Below are 17,461 nucleotides of genomic sequence, written 5' to 3'. Positions count from 1 at the left end.
ACCCGTTTCCTCCATTTGCTACCACATCGGCGTAATGCCAGATAGTAACATTTGCCGCTTTTCTGTCAGAATCGCCTAAATTTATCGTTTGCAAACTTATGTCGCGTGCTGCGGTATGCGGAGACACTAAACGCATCACGCTAGAACACAGAAGCAGCTTCTAAGTTGATGTAATCGGGCAGTAAGCAGCAGTACAATTCAAGTTTTAGGTATCCATTATTGACTTATTAGCTGGCTTTGGTGTAGTGGACATGACCAAACGTTAAGATTTGGCATGAAGCGAGGTCTGGCAGCCACGTTACACGAGAGAATGTGAAAAGTGTTGATATGTAGGAAAAACCTAAGAAATCGGCCCGTTTGCTCCATTTGCTATCGCATCGACGTAATGCCAGATCGTTACATTGGCCGTTTTTCTATCTGAACGCTTACATTTATCGCCTGCAAACTTATGTCGCGTGCTGCGGTATGCGGAGACACTAAAAGCATCACACTAGAACACAGAAGAAACTTCTAAGTTGATGTAATCGGCCAGTAAGATGCAGTACAATTTAAGTTTTAGTTATCGATTATTGATTTATTATCTGGCTTTGGTGCCTTGGACATGACCGAGGACCTTAAGTTTGGCATGAAACGAGGTCTAGCAGCCACGTTACATGAGAGAATGTGAAAAGTGTTCATATGTAGTAAAAACCTAAGAAATCGACCCGTGTGGTCCATTTGCAATCGCATCGACGTAATACCAGATCGTCACATTCGCCGCATTTCTGTCTGAATCACTTACATTTATCGTCTGCAAACTTATGTCGCGTGTTGTGGTATGCGGAGACACTAAAAGCATCACACTAGAACACAGAAGAAGCTTCTAAGTTGATGTTGATGTTGTTCGAGTATAATGACTTTTTTGGAGACTAGAAATCTACTCTGTAGGAATCAGCATGGGTTTCGAAAAAGACGGTCATGTGAAACCCAGCTAGTGCTATTCGTCCACGAGACTCAGAGGGCCATAGATACGGGTTCACAGGTAGATGCCGTGTTTCTTGACTTCCGCAAGGCGTTCGATACAGTTCCCCACAGTCGTTTAATGAACAATGTAAGAGCGTATGGACTATCAGACCAATTGTGTGATTGGATTGAGGAGTTCCTAGATAACAGGACGCAGCATGTCATTCTCAATGGAGAGAAGTCTTCCGAAGTAAGAGTGATTTCAGGTGTGCCGCAAGGGAGTGTCATAGGACCGTTGCTATTCACAATATTCGTAAATGACATTGTGGATGACATCGGAAGTTCACTGAGGCTTTTTGCGGATGATGCTGTGGTGTATCGAGAGGTTGTAACAATGGAAAATTGTACTGAAATGCAGGAGGATCTGCAGCGAATTGACGCATGGTGCAGGGAATGGCAATTGAATCTCAATATAGACAAGTGTAATGTGCTGCGAATACACAGAAAGATAGATCCTTTATCATCTAGCTACAAAATAGCAGGTCAGCAACTGGAAGCAGTTAATACCATAAATTATCTGGGAGTACGCATTAGGAGTGATTTAAAATAGAATGATCATATAATGTTGATCGTCGGTAAAGCAGATGCCAGACTGAGATTCATTGGAAGAATCCTAAGGAAATGCAATCCGAAAACAAAGGAAGTAGGTTACAGTACGCTTGTTCGCCCACTGCTTGAATACTGCTCAGCAGTGTGGGATCCGTACCAGGTAGGGCTGATAGAAGATATAGAGAAGATCCAACGGAGAGCAGCACGCTTCGTTACAGGATCATTTAGTAATCGCGAAAGCGTTACGGAGATGATAGATAAATTCCAGTGGAAGACTATGCAGGAGAGACGCTCAGTAGCTCGGTACGGGCTTTTGTCAAAGTTTCGAGAACATATCTTCACCGAAGATTCAAGCAGTATATTGCTCCCTCCTACGTATATCTCGCGAAGAGACCATGAGGATAAAATCAGAGAGATTAGAGCCCACACAGAGGCATACCGACAATCCTTCTTTCCACAAACAATACGAGAATGGAATAGATGTGAGAACCGATAGAGGTACTCAAGGTACCCTCCGCCACACACCGTCAGGTGGCTTGCGGAGTATGGATGTAGATGTAGAGATGTAGATGTAATAAACCAGTAAGAAGCAGTACAATTCAAGTTTTAGTTATCGATTATTGATTTATTAGCCGGCATTGGTGCCTTGGACATGACCGAGGACCTTAAGATTTGGCATGAAACTAGGTCTGGCAGCCACGTTACACGAAAGATTATGAAAGGTGTTCATATGTAGTAAATAAATAAGAAATCGGTCCATTTGATCCATTTGCTATCTCATCGTCATAGTGCCAGATCGTCACATTGGCCGCTTTTCAGTCTGAAACGCTTACATTTATCGTTTGCAAACTTATGTCGCGTGCTGCGGTATGCAGAGACACTAAAAGCATCACACTAGAACACAGAAGAAGCTTCTAAGTTGATGTAATCGGCAGTAAGAAGCAGTACAATTCAAGTTTTAGTTATCGATTATTGACTTATTAGCCGCCTTTGCTGCCGTGGACATGAGCGAGGACCTTAAGATTTGACATGATAGGAGGTCTGGCAGCACGTTACACGAGAGAATGTGAAAAGTGTTAATATGTAGTAAAAACCTAAGAAATCGGCCCGTTAGCTCCATTTGCTATCTAATCGACGTAATGCCAGATCGTCACATTGGCCGCTTTTCTGTCAGAAACGCTTACATTTATCGTTTGCAAACTTATGTCGCATGCTGCGGTATCCGGAGACACTAAAAGCATCACGCTAGAACACAGAAGAAGCTTCTAAGTTGATGTAATCGGCAGTAAGGAGCAGTACAATTCAAGTTTAAGTTATCGATTATTGACTTATTAGCCGACTTAGGTGCCTTGGACATGACCGATGACCGTAAGATTTGGCATGAAACGAGAACGTTACACGAGAGAATGTGAAAAGTGTTCACATGTAGTAAAAACCTAAGAAATCGGTCCGTTTGCTCCATTTGCTATCGCATGGACCTAATGCCAGATCGTCACATTGGCCGCTTTTCTGTCTGAAACGCTTACATTTATCGTCTGCAAACTTATGTCGCGTGCTGCGGTATGCGGAGACACTAAAAGCATCACACTAGAACACAGAAGAAGCTTCTAAAATGATGTATTCGGTCAGTAACAAGCAGTACAATTCAAGTTTTAGGTATCGATTATTGACTTATGAGCCGACATTTGTGCCGTGGACATGACCGAGGACCTTATGATTTGGCATGAAACGAGGTCTGGCAGCTACGTTACACGAGAGAATATGAAAAGTGTTCATGTGTAATAATAACATAAGAAATCGGCCCCTTAGCCCCATTTGCTATTGAATCGACGTAATGCCAGATCGCCACATTGGCCGCTTTCCTGTCTGAAACGCTTACATTTGTCGTATGCAAACTTATGTCGCATGCTGCGGTATGTGGAGACACTAAAGGCATCACACTAGAACACAGAAGAAGCTTCTAAAACGATGTATTTGGTCAGTAAGATGCAGTACAATTCAAGTTTTAGGTATCGATTATTGACTTATGAGCCGGCTTTTGTGCCTTGGACATGACCGAGGACCTTATGATTTGGCATGAAACGAGGTGTGGCAGCCACGTTACACGAGAGAATGTGAAAAGTGCTCATATGGAGTAATAACCTAAGACAAGGCCCGTTTGCTCCATTTGCTATCGCATCGACGTAATGTCAGATCGTCACATTGGCCGTTTTTCGGTCTGAAACGCTTACATAAATCGTCTGCAAACTTATGTCGCGTGCTGCGGTATGCGGAGACACTAAAGGCATCACACTAGAACACAGAAGAAGCTTCTATATTGATGTAATCGGCCAGTAAGAAGCAGTACAATTCATGTTTTAGTTATCGATTATTGACTTATTAGCCGGCTTTGGTGCCTTGGACATGACCGAGGACCTCAAGATTTGGCATGAAGCGACGGGTTGGCAGCCACGTTACACGAGAGAATTTGAAAAGTATTCATATGTAGTAAAAACCTAAGAAATCGGCCCATTTGCTCCATTTGCTATCGAATCAACGTAATGCCAGATCGTCACATTGGCCACTCTCTTGTCTGAAACGCTTACATTTATCGTTTGCAAACTTATGTCGCGTGCTGCGGTATGCGGAGACACTAAAAGCGTCACACTAGAACACAGAGGAAGCTTCTCAGTTAATGTAATCGGCCAGTAAGTAGCAGTACAAATCATGGTTTAGGTATCGATTATTGATTTATTAGCCGGCTTTGGTGCGTTGGACATGACCGAGGACCTTAAGATTTGACATGAAACGAGGTCTGGCAGCAGCGTTACACGAGAGAGTGTGAAAAGAGTTCATATGTAGTAAAAACCTAAGAAATCGGTCCGTTTGCTCCATTTGCTAACGCATCGACGTAATGCCAGATCGTCACATTGGCCGCTTTTCAGTCTGAAACGCTTACATTTATCGTCTGCAAACTTATGTCACGTGCTGCGGTATGCGGAGACACTAAAACCATCACACTAGAACACAGAAGAAGCTTCTAAGTTGATGTAATCGGCCAGTAAGAAGCAGTACAATTCCAGTTTTAGTTATCAATCTATGACTTATTAGCCGGCTTTGATGCCTTGGTCATGGCTGAGGACCTTAAGATTTGACATGAAACGAGGTCTGGCAGCCACGTTACTCGAGAGAATGTGAAAAGTGTTGATATGTAGTAAAAACCTAAGAAATCGGCCCATTTGCTCCATTTGCTATCGCATCGTCGTAATGCCAGATCGTCACATTGGCCGCTATTCTGTCTGAATGCTTACATTTATCGTCTGCAAAATTATGTTGCGTGCTGCGGTATGCGGAGACACTAAAAGCATCACACTAGAACACAGAAGAAGCTTCTAAAATGATGTATTCGGTCAGTAACAAGCAGTACAATTCAAGTTTTAGGTATCGATTATTGACTTATGAGCCGACATTTGTGCCGTGGACATGACCGAGGACCTTATGATTTGGCATGAAACGAGGTCTGGCAGCTACGTTACACGAGAGAATATGAAAAGTGTTCATATGTAATAATAACATAAGATATCGGCCCCTTAGCTCCATTTGCTATTGAATCGACGTAATGCCAGATCGTCACATTGGCCGCTTTCCTGTCTGAAACGCTTACATTTATCGTATGCAAACTTATGTCGCATGCTGCGGTATGCGGAGACACTAAAAGCATCACACTAGAACACAGAAGAAGCTTCTAAAATGATGTATTCGGTCAATAAGAAGCAGTACAATTCAAGTTTTAGGTATCGATTATTGACTTATGAGCCGGCTTTTGTGCCTTGGACATGACCGAGGACCTTATGATTTGACATGAAACGAGGTCTGGCAGCCACGTTACACGAGAGAATGTGAAAAGTGCTCATATGTAGTAATAACCTAAGACAAGGCCCGTTTGCTCCATTTGCTATCGTATCGACGTAATGTCAGATCGTCACATTGGACGTTTTTCGGTCTGAAACGCTTACATTAATCGTCTGCTAACTTATGTCGCATGGTGCGGTATGCGGAGACACTAAAAGCATCACACTAGATCAAGGAAGAAAGCTTCTAAGTTGATATAATCGGCCAGTAAGAAGCAGTACAATTCAAGGTTTAGTTATCGATTATTGACTTATCGCCTTGGACATGACCGAGGACCTTAAGAATTAGCATGAAACGAAGTCTGGCAGCCACGTTACACGAGACAATGTGAAAAGTGTTGATTTGTAGTAACAACCTAAGAAATCGAACCGTGTGGACCATTTGCTATCGCATCGTTGTAATGCCAGATCGTCACATTGGCTGCTTTTCTGTCTGAAACGTTACATTTATCGTCTGAAAACTTATGTCGCGTGCTGTGGTATGCGGAGACACTAAAAGCATCACACTAGAAAACAGAATAAGCTTCTATATTGATGTAATCGGCCAGTAAGAAGCAGTACAATTCATGTTTTAGTTATCGATTATTGACTTCTTAGCCGGCTTTGGTGCCTTGGACAAGACCGAGGACCTGAAAATTTGGCATGAAACGAGGTCTGGCAGCCACGTTACACGAGAGAATTTGAAAAGTGATCATAAGTAGTAAAAACCTAAGAAATCGGTCCGTTTGCTCCATTTGCTATGGCGTCGACGTAATGCCAGATCGTCACATTGGCCGCTTTCCTGTCTGAATTCCTACATTTATCGTCTGCAAACTTATGTTGCGTGCTGCGGTATGCGGAGACACTAATAGCATCACACTAGAACACAGAGGAAGCTTCTAAGTTGATGTAATCGGCCAGTAAGAAGCAGTACAATTCAAGTGTTAGTTATTGATTATTGACTTGTTAGCCGGCCTTGGTTCCTTGGACATGGCCGAGGACTTTAAGATTTGACAGGAAACGAGGTCTGGCAGCCACGTTACACGAGAGAATATGAAAAGTGTTCATATGTAATAATAACATAAGAAATCGGCCCCATAGCTCCATTTGCTATTGAATCGACGTAATGCCAGATCGTCACATTGGCCGCTTTCCTGTCTGAAACGCTTACATTTATCGTATGCAAACTTATGTCGCATGCTGCGGTATGCGGAGACACTAAAAGCATCACACTAGAACACAGAAGAAGCTTCTAAAATGATGTATTCGGTCAGTAAGAAGCAGTACAATTCAAGGTTTAGGTATCGAATATTGACTTATTAGCTGTCTTTGGTGCCTTGGACATGACCGAGGACCTTAAGAATTAGCATGAAACGAAGTCTGAGAGCCACGTTACACGAGACAAAGTGAAAAGTGTTGATTTGTAGTAACAACCCAAGAAATCGGTCCGTTTGCTCCATTTGCTATCGCGTCGACGTAATGCCAGATCTTCACATTGGCCGCTTTTCTGTCTTACACGCATACAATTATAGTCTGCAAACTTATGTCGCATGGTGCGGTAGGCGGAGACACTAAAAGCATCACACTAGAACACAGAAGAAGCTTCTAAGTTGATGTAATCGGCCAGTAAGAAGCAGTACAATTCAAGTTTTAGTTATCGATTATTGACTTATTAGCCGGCTTTGGTGCCTTGGTCACGACCGAGGACCTGAAGATTTGACATGAAACGAGGTCTGGCAGCCACGTTACACGAGAGAATGTGAAAAGTGTTCATATCTAGTAAAAACCTAAGAAATCGGCCCGTTAGCTCCATTTGCTATCGAATCGACGAAATGCCAGAACGTTACATTGGCCGCTTTCCCGTTTGAAACGCTTACATTTATCGTCTGCAAACTTATGTCGCGTGCTGCGGAATGCGGAGACACTAAAAGCATCACACTAGAAGACAGAAGAAGCTTCTAAGTTGATGTAATGGACCAGTAGGAAGCAGTACAATTCAAGTTTTAGTTATCGATTATTGATTTATTAGCCGGCATTGGTGCTGTGGACATGACTGAGGATCTTAAGGTTTGGCATGAAACTAGGTCTGGCAGCCACGTTACACGATTGAGTCTGAAAGGTGTTCATATGTAGTAAGAAAATAAGAAATCGGTCCATTTGATCCATTTGCTATCTCATCGTCATAGTGCCAGATCGTCACATTGGCCGCTTTTCAGTTTGAAACGCTTAAATTTATCGTCTTCAAACTTATGTCGCGTGCTGTGGTATGCGGAGACACTAAATGCATCACACTAGAACACAGAAGAGGCTTCTAAGTTGATGTAATCGGCCAGTAGAAGCAGTACAATTCAAGTTTTAGAAGTCGATTATTGACTTATTAGCCGGGGGTGCCTTGGACATGACCAAGGACTATAAGATTTGGCATGAATCGAGAACGTTACACGAGAGAATGTGAAAAGTGTTCATATGTAGTAAAAACCTAAGAAATCGGCCCGTTTGCTCCATTTGCTTTCGCATCGACATAATGCCAGATCGTCACATTGGCCGTTTATCTGTCTGAAACGCTTACATTTATGGCCTGCAAACTTATGTCGCGTGCTGCGGTATGCGGAGACACTAAAAGCATCACGCTAGATCACAGAAGCAGCTTCTAAGTTGATGTAATCGGGCAGTAAGCAGCAGTACAATTCAAGTTTTAGGTATCCATTATTGACTTATTAGCTGGCTTTGGTTATTGGACATGACCAAGGACCTTAAGATTTGGCATGAAGCGAGGTCTGGCAGCCACGTTACACGAGACAATGTGAAAAGTGTTCATATGTAGTAAAAACCTAAGAAATCAGCCCGTTAGCTCCATTTTCTATCGAATCGACGTAATTGCAGATTGTCACATTGGCGGTTTTTCTTTCTGAAACGCTTACATTTATCGTCTGCTAACTTATGTCGCGTGCTGCGGTATGCGGAGACACTAAAAGCATCACACTAGAAAACAGAAGAAGCTTCTAAGTTGATGTAATCAGCCAGTAAGAGGCTGTACAATTCAAGTTTTAGTTATCGATTATTGACTTATTAGCCGGCTTTGGTGCCTTGGACATGACCGAGGACCTCAAGATTTGGCATGAAGCGACGGGTTGGCAGCCACGTTACACGAGAGAATTTGAAAAGTATTCATATGTAGTAAAAACCTAAGAAATCGGTCCGTTTGCTCCATTTGCTATCGCGTCGACGTAATGCCAGATCGTCACATTGGCCATTTTTCTGTCAGAAACACTTACATTTATCGTCTGCAAACTTACGTCGCGTGCTGCGATATGCGGAGGCACTAAAAGCATCACATTAGAACACAGAAGAAGCTTCTAAGTTGATGTAATCGGCCAGTAAGAAGCAGTAATATTCAAGTTTTAGTTATCGATTACTGACTTATTACACGGCTTAGGTGCCTTGCAAATCACGGAGGACCTTAAGATTAGGCATGAAACAAGTTCTGGCACCCACGTTACACGAGAGAATGTCAAATGTATTCATATGTACTACAAGGGTAAGAAATCGGCCCGTTTGCTCCATTTGCTATCGCATCGACGTAATGCCAGATCGTCACATTCGCCGCTTTTCTGTCTGAAACGCTTACATTTATCGTCTGCAAACTTATGTCGCATGCTGCAGTATGCGGTGACACTAAAAGTATCACCCTAGAACACGGAAGAAGCTTCTAAGCTGATGTAATCGGCCAGTAATAAGCAGTACAATTCAAGACTTTGATATCGATTATTGACTTATAAGTCGGCTTTGGTGCCTTGGGTATGACCAAGGACCGTAAGAATTGACATAAAACAAGGTCTGGCAGCCAGGATACACGAGAGAATGAGAAAAGTGTTCATATGTAGTAAGAACCTAAGACATCGGCCCGTTTGCTCGATTTGCTATCACAACGACGTAATGCCAGATCGTCACATTGGCCGCTTTTCTGCCTGAAAAGCTTACATTTATCGCCTACTTGATTATGTCATATGCTGCGGTATGCGGAGACACTAAAAGCATCACACTAGAACACAGAAGAAACATTCTATGTTGATATAATTGGCCAGGAAGAAGCAGTACAATTCAAATTCTAGTTATCGATTATTGACTTATTAGCCGGCTCTGGTGCCTTGGACATGATCGAGGAACTTAAGAGTTGGCATTAAACGAGGTCTGGCAGCCACGTCACACGAGAGAATGTGAAAAGTGTTCGTATGTACTAAAAACCTAAGAAATCGGCCCGGTTGCTATATTTGCTATCGCATCGACGTAATGCCAGATCGTCACATTGGCCGCTTTTCTGTCTGAAACGTATACATTTGTCGTCCTCAAACTTATGTCACGTGTTGCGGTATGCGGAGACACTAAAAGCATCACAAAAGAACACAGAAGGAGCTTCTAAGTTGATGTAATTGGCCAGTAAGAAGCAGTACAATTCAAATTTTCGGTATTGATAATTGACTTATTAGCCGGCTTTGGTGCCTTGGACATGACCGAGGGCCTTAAGATTTCGCATGAAACGAGGTCTGGCAGCCACGTTACACGAGAGAATATGAAAAGTGTTCATATGTAGTAATAATATAAGAAATCGGCCCATTAGCTCCATTTGCTATCGAATCAACGTAATGCCAGATCGTCACATTGGCCACTCTCTTGTCTGAAACGCTTACATTTATCGTTTGCAAACTTATGTCGCGTGCTGCGGTATGCGGAGACACTAAAAGCGTCACACTAGAACACAGAGGAAGCTTCTTAGTTAATGTAATCGGCCAGTAAGTAGCAGTACAAATCATGGTTTAGGTATCGATTATTGATTTATTAGCCGGCTTTGGTGCGTTGGACATGACCGAGGACCTTAAGATTTGACATGAAACGAGGTCTGGCAGCAGCGTTACACGAGAGAGTGTGAAAAAAGTTCATATGTAGTAAAAACCTAAGAAATCGGTCCGTTTGCTCCATTTGCTAACGCATCGACGTAATGCCAGATCGTCACATTGGCCGCTTTTCAGTCTGAAACGCTTACATTTATCGTCTGCAAACTTATGTCACGTGCTGCGGTATGCGGAGACACTAAAACCATCACACTAGAACACAGAAGAAGCTTCTAAGTTGATGTAATCGGCCAGTAAGAAGCAGTACAATTCCAGTTTTAGTTATCAATCTATGACTTATTAGCCGGCTTTGATGCCTTGGTCATGGCTGAGGACCTTAAGATTTGACATGAAACGAGGTCTGGCAGCCACGTTACTCGAGAGAATGTGAAAAGTGTTGATATGTAGTAAAAACCTAAGAAATCGGCCCATTTGCTCCATTTGCTATCGCATCGTCGTAATGCCAGATCGTCACATTGGCCGCTATTCTGTCTGAATGCTTACATTTATCGTCTGCAAAATTATGTTGCGTGCTGCGGTATGCGGAGACACTAAAAGCATCACACTAGAACACAGAAGAAGCTTCTAAAATGATGTATTCGGTCAGTAACAAGCAGTACAATTCAAGTTTTAGGTATCGATTATTGACTTATGAGCCGACATTTGTGCCGTGGACATGACCGAGGACCTTATGATTTGGCATGAAACGAGGTCTGGCAGCTACGTTACACGAGAGAATATGAAAAGTGTTCATATGTAATAATAACATAAGATATCGGCCCCTTAGCTCCATTTGCTATTGAATCGACGTAATGCCAGATCGTCACATTGGCCGCTTTCCTGTCTGAAACGCTTACATTTATCGTATGCAAACTTATGTCGCATGCTGCGGTATGCGGAGACACTAAAAGCATCACACTAGAACACAGAAGAAGCTTCTAAAATGATGTATTCGGTCAATAAGAAGCAGTACAATTCAAGTTTTAGGTATCGATTATTGACTTATGAGCCGGCTTTTGTGCCTTGGACATGACCGAGGACCTTATGATTTGACATGAAACGAGGTCTGGCAGCCACGTTACACGAGAGAATGTGAAAAGTGCTCATATGTAGTAATAACCTAAGACAAGGCCCGTTTGCTCCATTTGCTATCGTATCGACGTAATGTCAGATCGTCACATTGGACGTTTTTCGGTCTGAAACGCTTACATTAATCGTCTGCTAACTTATGTCGCATGGTGCGGTATGCGGAGACACTAAAAGCATCACACTAGATCAAGGAAGAAAGCTTCTAAGTTGATATAATCGGCCAGTAAGAAGCAGTACAATTCAAGGTTTAGTTATCGATTATTGACTTATCGCCTTGGACATGACCGAGGACCTTAAGAATTAGCATGAAACGAAGTCTGGCAGCCACGTTACACGAGACAATGTGAAAAGTGTTGATTTGTAGTAACAACCTAAGAAATCGAACCGTGTGGACCATTTGCTATCGCATCGTTGTAATGCCAGATCGTCACATTGGCTGCTTTTCTGTCTGAAACGTTACATTTATCGTCTGAAAACTTATGTCGCGTGCTGTGGTATGCGGAGACACTAAAAGCATCACACTAGAAAACAGAATAAGCTTCTATATTGATGTAATCGGCCAGTAAGAAGCAGTACAATTCATGTTTTAGTTATCGATTATTGACTTCTTAGCCGGCTTTGGTGCCTTGGACAAGACCGAGGACCTGAAAATTTGGCATGAAACGAGGTCTGGCAGCCACGTTACACGAGAGAATTTGAAAAGTGATCATAAGTAGTAAAAACCTAAGAAATCGGTCCGTTTGCTCCATTTGCTATGGCGTCGACGTAATGCCAGATCGTCACATTGGCCGCTTTCCTGTCTGAATTCCTACATTTATCGTCTGCAAACTTATGTTGCGTGCTGCGGTATGCGGAGACACTAATAGCATCACACTAGAACACAGAGGAAGCTTCTAAGTTGATGTAATCGGCCAGTAAGAAGCAGTACAATTCAAGTGTTAGTTATTGATTATTGACTTGTTAGCCGGCCTTGGTTCCTTGGACATGGCCGAGGACTTTAAGATTTGACAGGAAACGAGGTCTGGCAGCCACGTTACACGAGAGAATATGAAAAGTGTTCATATGTAATAATAACATAAGAAATCGGCCCCATAGCTCCATTTGCTATTGAATCGACGTAATGCCAGATCGTCACATTGGCCGCTTTCCTGTCTGAAACGCTTACATTTATCGTATGCAAACTTATGTCGCATGCTGCGGTATGCGGAGACACTAAAAGCATCACACTAGAACACAGAAGAAGCTTCTAAAATGATGTATTCGGTCAGTAAGAAGCAGTACAATTCAAGGTTTAGGTATCGAATATTGACTTATTAGCTGTCTTTGGTGCCTTGGACATGACCGAGGACCTTAAGAATTAGCATGAAACGAAGTCTGAGAGCCACGTTACACGAGACAAAGTGAAAAGTGTTGATTTGTAGTAACAACCCAAGAAATCGGTCCGTTTGCTCCATTTGCTATCGCGTCGACGTAATGCCAGATCTTCACATTGGCCGCTTTTCTGTCTTAAACGCATACAATTATAGTCTGCAAACTTATGTCGCATGGTGCGGTAGGCGGAGACACTAAAAGCATCACACTAGAACACAGAAGAAGCTTCTAAGTTGATGTAATCGGCCAGTAAGAAGCAGTACAATTCAAGTTTTAGTTATCGATTATTGACTTATTAGCCGGCTTTGGTGCCTTGGTCACGACCGAGGACCTGAAGATTTGACATGAAACGAGGTCTGGCAGCCACGTTACACGAGAGAATGTGAAAAGTGTTCATATCTAGTAAAAACCTAAGAAATCGGCCCGTTAGCTCCATTTGCTATCGAATCGACGAAATGCCAGAACGTTACATTGGCCGCTTTCCCGTTTGAAACGCTTACATTTATCGTCTGCAAACTTATGTCGCGTGCTGCGGAATGCGGAGACACTAAAAGCATCACACTAGAAGACAGAAGAAGCTTCTAAGTTGATGTAATGGACCAGTAGGAAGCAGTACAATTCAAGTTTTAGTTATCGATTATTGATTTATTAGCCGGCATTGGTGCTGTGGACATGACTGAGGATCTTAAGGTTTGGCATGAAACTAGGTCTGGCAGCCACGTTACACGATTGAGTCTGAAAGGTGTTCATATGTAGTAAGAAAATAAGAAATCGGTCCATTTGATCCATTTGCTATCTCATCGTCATAGTGCCAGATCGTCACATTGGCCGCTTTTCAGTTTGAAACGCTTAAATTTATCGTCTTCAAACTTATGTCGCGTGCTGTGGTATGCGGAGACACTAAATGCATCACACTAGAACACAGAAGAGGCTTCTAAGTTGATGTAATCGGCCAGTAGAAGCAGTACAATTCAAGTTTTAGAAGTCGATTATTGACTTATTAGCCGGGGGTGCCTTGGACATGACCAAGGACTATAAGATTTGGCATGAATCGAGAACGTTACACGAGAGAATGTGAAAAGTGTTCATATGTAGTAAAAACCTAAGAAATCGGCCCGTTTGCTCCATTTGCTTTCGCATCGACGTAATGCCAGATCGTCACATTGGCCGTTTATCTGTCTGAAACGCTTACATTTATGGCCTGCAAACTTATGTCGCGTGCTGCGGTATGCGGAGACACTAAAAGCATCACACTAGAACACAGAAGAAACTTCTCAGTTGATGTAATCGGCCAGTATGAATCAGTACAATCCAAGTTTAATTATCGATTATTGAATAATTAGCCGGCTTTGGTGCCTTGGACATGACCGAGTACCTAAAGAATTGACATGAAACGAGGTCTGGCAGCGACGTTACATGAGGGAAAGTGAAAACTGTTCATTTGTAGTAAAAACCTAAGAAATCGGCCCGTTTGCTCCATTTCCTATCGCATCGACGTAATGCCAGATGGTCACAATGGCCGCTTTTCTGTCTGAATCGCATACATTTATCGTCTGCAAACTTATGTCGCGTGTTGCGGTATGCGCAGTGACTAAAAGCATCGGCCAGTAAGAAGCAGTGCAATTCAAGTTTTAGTTATCGATTATTGACTTATTAGCCGGCTTTGGTGGCTTGGACATGACCGAGGACCTTAATATTTGGCATGAAACGAGGTCTGGCAGCTATGTTACACGAGACAATGTGAAAAGTGTTCATATGTTGTAAGAACCTATGACATCGGCCCGTTTGCTCCATTTGCTATCGCATCGATGTAATGCCAGATCGTCCCATTGGCCGCTTTTCTGTCTGAAACGCTTACATTTATGGTCTGTAAACATATGTCGCGTGGTGCGGTATGCTGAGGCACTAAAAGCATCACACTAGAACACAGAAGAAGCTGCTAAGTTGATGTAATCGTCCAGTAAGAAGCAGTGCAATTCAAGTATTAGTTATCGATTATTGACTTAATAGCCGGCTTTGGTGCCTTGGACATGACGGAGGACCTTAAGATTTGACATGAAACGAGGTCTGGCAGCCACGTTACGCGAGACAATGTGAAAAGTGTTCAAATGTAGTAAAAACCTAAGAAATCAGCCCGTTAGCTCCATTTGCTATAGTATCGAAGTAATGCCAGATCGTAACATTGGCCGCTTTTCTGTCTGAAACGCTTACATTTATCCACTGCAAACTGATGTCGCTGCCTGCGGTATGCGGACACACTAAATGCATCACACAAGAACACAGAAGAAACTTCAGAGTTGATGTAATGGGCCAGTAAGAAGCAGTAGATTTCAAATTTTAGTTATCGATTATGACTTATTAGCCGGCTTTGGTGCCTTGGACATGACCGATGACCTTAAGATTTGGCATGAAACGAGGTCTGGGATCCACGTTAACGAGAAAATGTAAAAATTGTTCATTTGCAGTAAAAACCTAAGAAATCGGCCCGTTTGCTCCATTTGCTATCGCATCGACGTAATGCCAGATCGTCACATTGGCCGCTTTTCTATCTGCAACGCTTACATTTATAGTCTGCAAACTTATGTCGCATGTTGCGGTATGCGCAGTGACTAAAAGCATCGGCCAGTAAGAAGCAGTGCAATTCAAGTTTTAGTTATCGATTATTGACTTATTAGCCGGCTTTGGTGGCTTGGTCATGACCGAGGACCTTAATATTTGCCATGAAACGAGGTCTGGCAGCCACGTAACACGAGAGAATGTGAAAAGTGAACATATATTGTAAAAGCCTAAGAAATCGGCCCGTTTGCTCCATTTGCTATCGCATCGACGTAATGCCAGATCGTCACAATGGCCTCTTTTCTGTCTGAATCGCTTACATTTATCGTCTGCAAACTTATATGGCGTGCTGCCGTATGCGGAGACGCTAAAAGCATCACACTAGAACATAGAAGAAGCTTCTAAGTAGATGCAATCGGCCAGTAACAGGCAGTACAATTCAAGTTTTAGTTATTGATTATTGACTTATTAGCCGGCTTTGGTGCCTTGGACATGACCGAGGACCTTACGATTTGGCATGAAACGAGGGCTGGCAGCCACGTTACACGAGAGAATGTGAAAAGTGTTAATATGTAGTAAAAACCTAAGAAATCGGCCCGTTTGCTCCATTTGCTATCGCATCCACGTAATGCCAGATCGTCACATTGGCCGCTTTTCTGTCTGAAACCCTTACATTTATCGTCTCCAAACCTATGTCGCGTGCTGCGTTATGCGCAGAGACTAAAAGCATCGGCCAGTAAGAAGCAGTCCAATTCAAATTTTAGTTATCGATTATTGACTTTTTTGCTGGCTTTGGTACATTGGACATGACCGATGACCTTAAGATTTGGCATGTAACGAGGTGCGGCAGCCACGTTACACGAGAGTATGTGAAACGTGTTCATATATAGTAAAAACCTAAGAAATCGGCCCGCTTGATACATTTGCTATCGCATCCATGTATTGCCAGATCGTCACATTGGCCGCTTTTCTGTCTGAAATGCGTACATTTATCGTCTACAATCTGATATCGCGTGGTGCGGTATGCGCAGACACTAAAAGCATCACACTAGAACACAGAACAAGCTTCTAAGTTGATGTAATCGGCCAATAACATGCAGTACAATTTAAGTTTTATTTATGGATTATTGTCTTATTAGCCGGCTGTGGTGCCTTGGACATTACCGAGGTTCCTAAGATTTGGCATGAAACGAGGGATGGCAGCCACGTTACACGTATGTGAAACGTGTTGATATGTAGTAAAAGCCTAAGAAATCGGCCCGTTTGCTCCATTTGCTATCGCATCGATGTAATGCCAGATCGTCCCATTGGCCGCTTTTCTGTCTGAAACGCTTACATTTGTCGTCTGCAAACTTATGTCGCGTGCTGTGGTATGCGGAGACACTAAAAGCATCACACTAGAAAACAGAAGAAGCTTCTAAGTTGATGTAATCAGCCAGTAAGAGGCTGTACAATTCAAGTTTTAGTTATCGATTATTGACTTATTAGACGGCTTTGGTACCTTGGACATGACCGAGGACTTTAAGATTTGGCATGAAACGAGGGCTGGCAGCCACGTTACATGAGAGAATGTAAAAAGAGTTCATATGTATTAAAAACCTAAGAAATCGGCCTGTTTGCTCTATTTGCTATCGCATCGACGTAATGCCAGATTGTCACATTGGCCGCTTTTCTGTCTGAAACGCTTACATTTATCGTCTGCAAACTTATGTCGCGTGCTGCGGTATGCGGAGACACTAAAAGCTTCACACTAGAACACGGAACAAGCTTCTAAGTTGATGTAATCGGCCAGTAAGAGGCAGTACTATTCAAGTTTTAGGTACCGATTATTGACTTATTAGCCGGCTTTGGTGCCTTGGACATGACCGAGGACCTTAAGAATTGCGTGATACGAGGTCTGGCAACATCGTTACACGAGAGCATGTGAAAAGTCTTCATATGTAGTAAAAACCTAACAAATCGGCCCCTTAGTTCTATTTTCTATCGCATCGACGTAATGCCAGATCGTCACATTGACCGCTTTTCTGTCTGATACGTTTATATTGGTCGTCTGCATACTTATGTCACGTGCTGCGGTATGCGGAGACACTAAAAGCATCACACTAAACACAGAAGAAGCTTCTAAGTTGATGCAAT

Source organism: Schistocerca serialis, chromosome 3 (genome assembly GCF_023864345.2).
Source record: "Schistocerca serialis cubense isolate TAMUIC-IGC-003099 chromosome 3, iqSchSeri2.2, whole genome shotgun sequence".
Classification (NCBI taxonomy): domain Eukaryota; kingdom Metazoa; phylum Arthropoda; class Insecta; order Orthoptera; family Acrididae; genus Schistocerca; species Schistocerca serialis.
The sequence above is the reverse complement of the archived record's forward strand: the minus strand, read 5'-3'. Positions refer to the sequence as shown.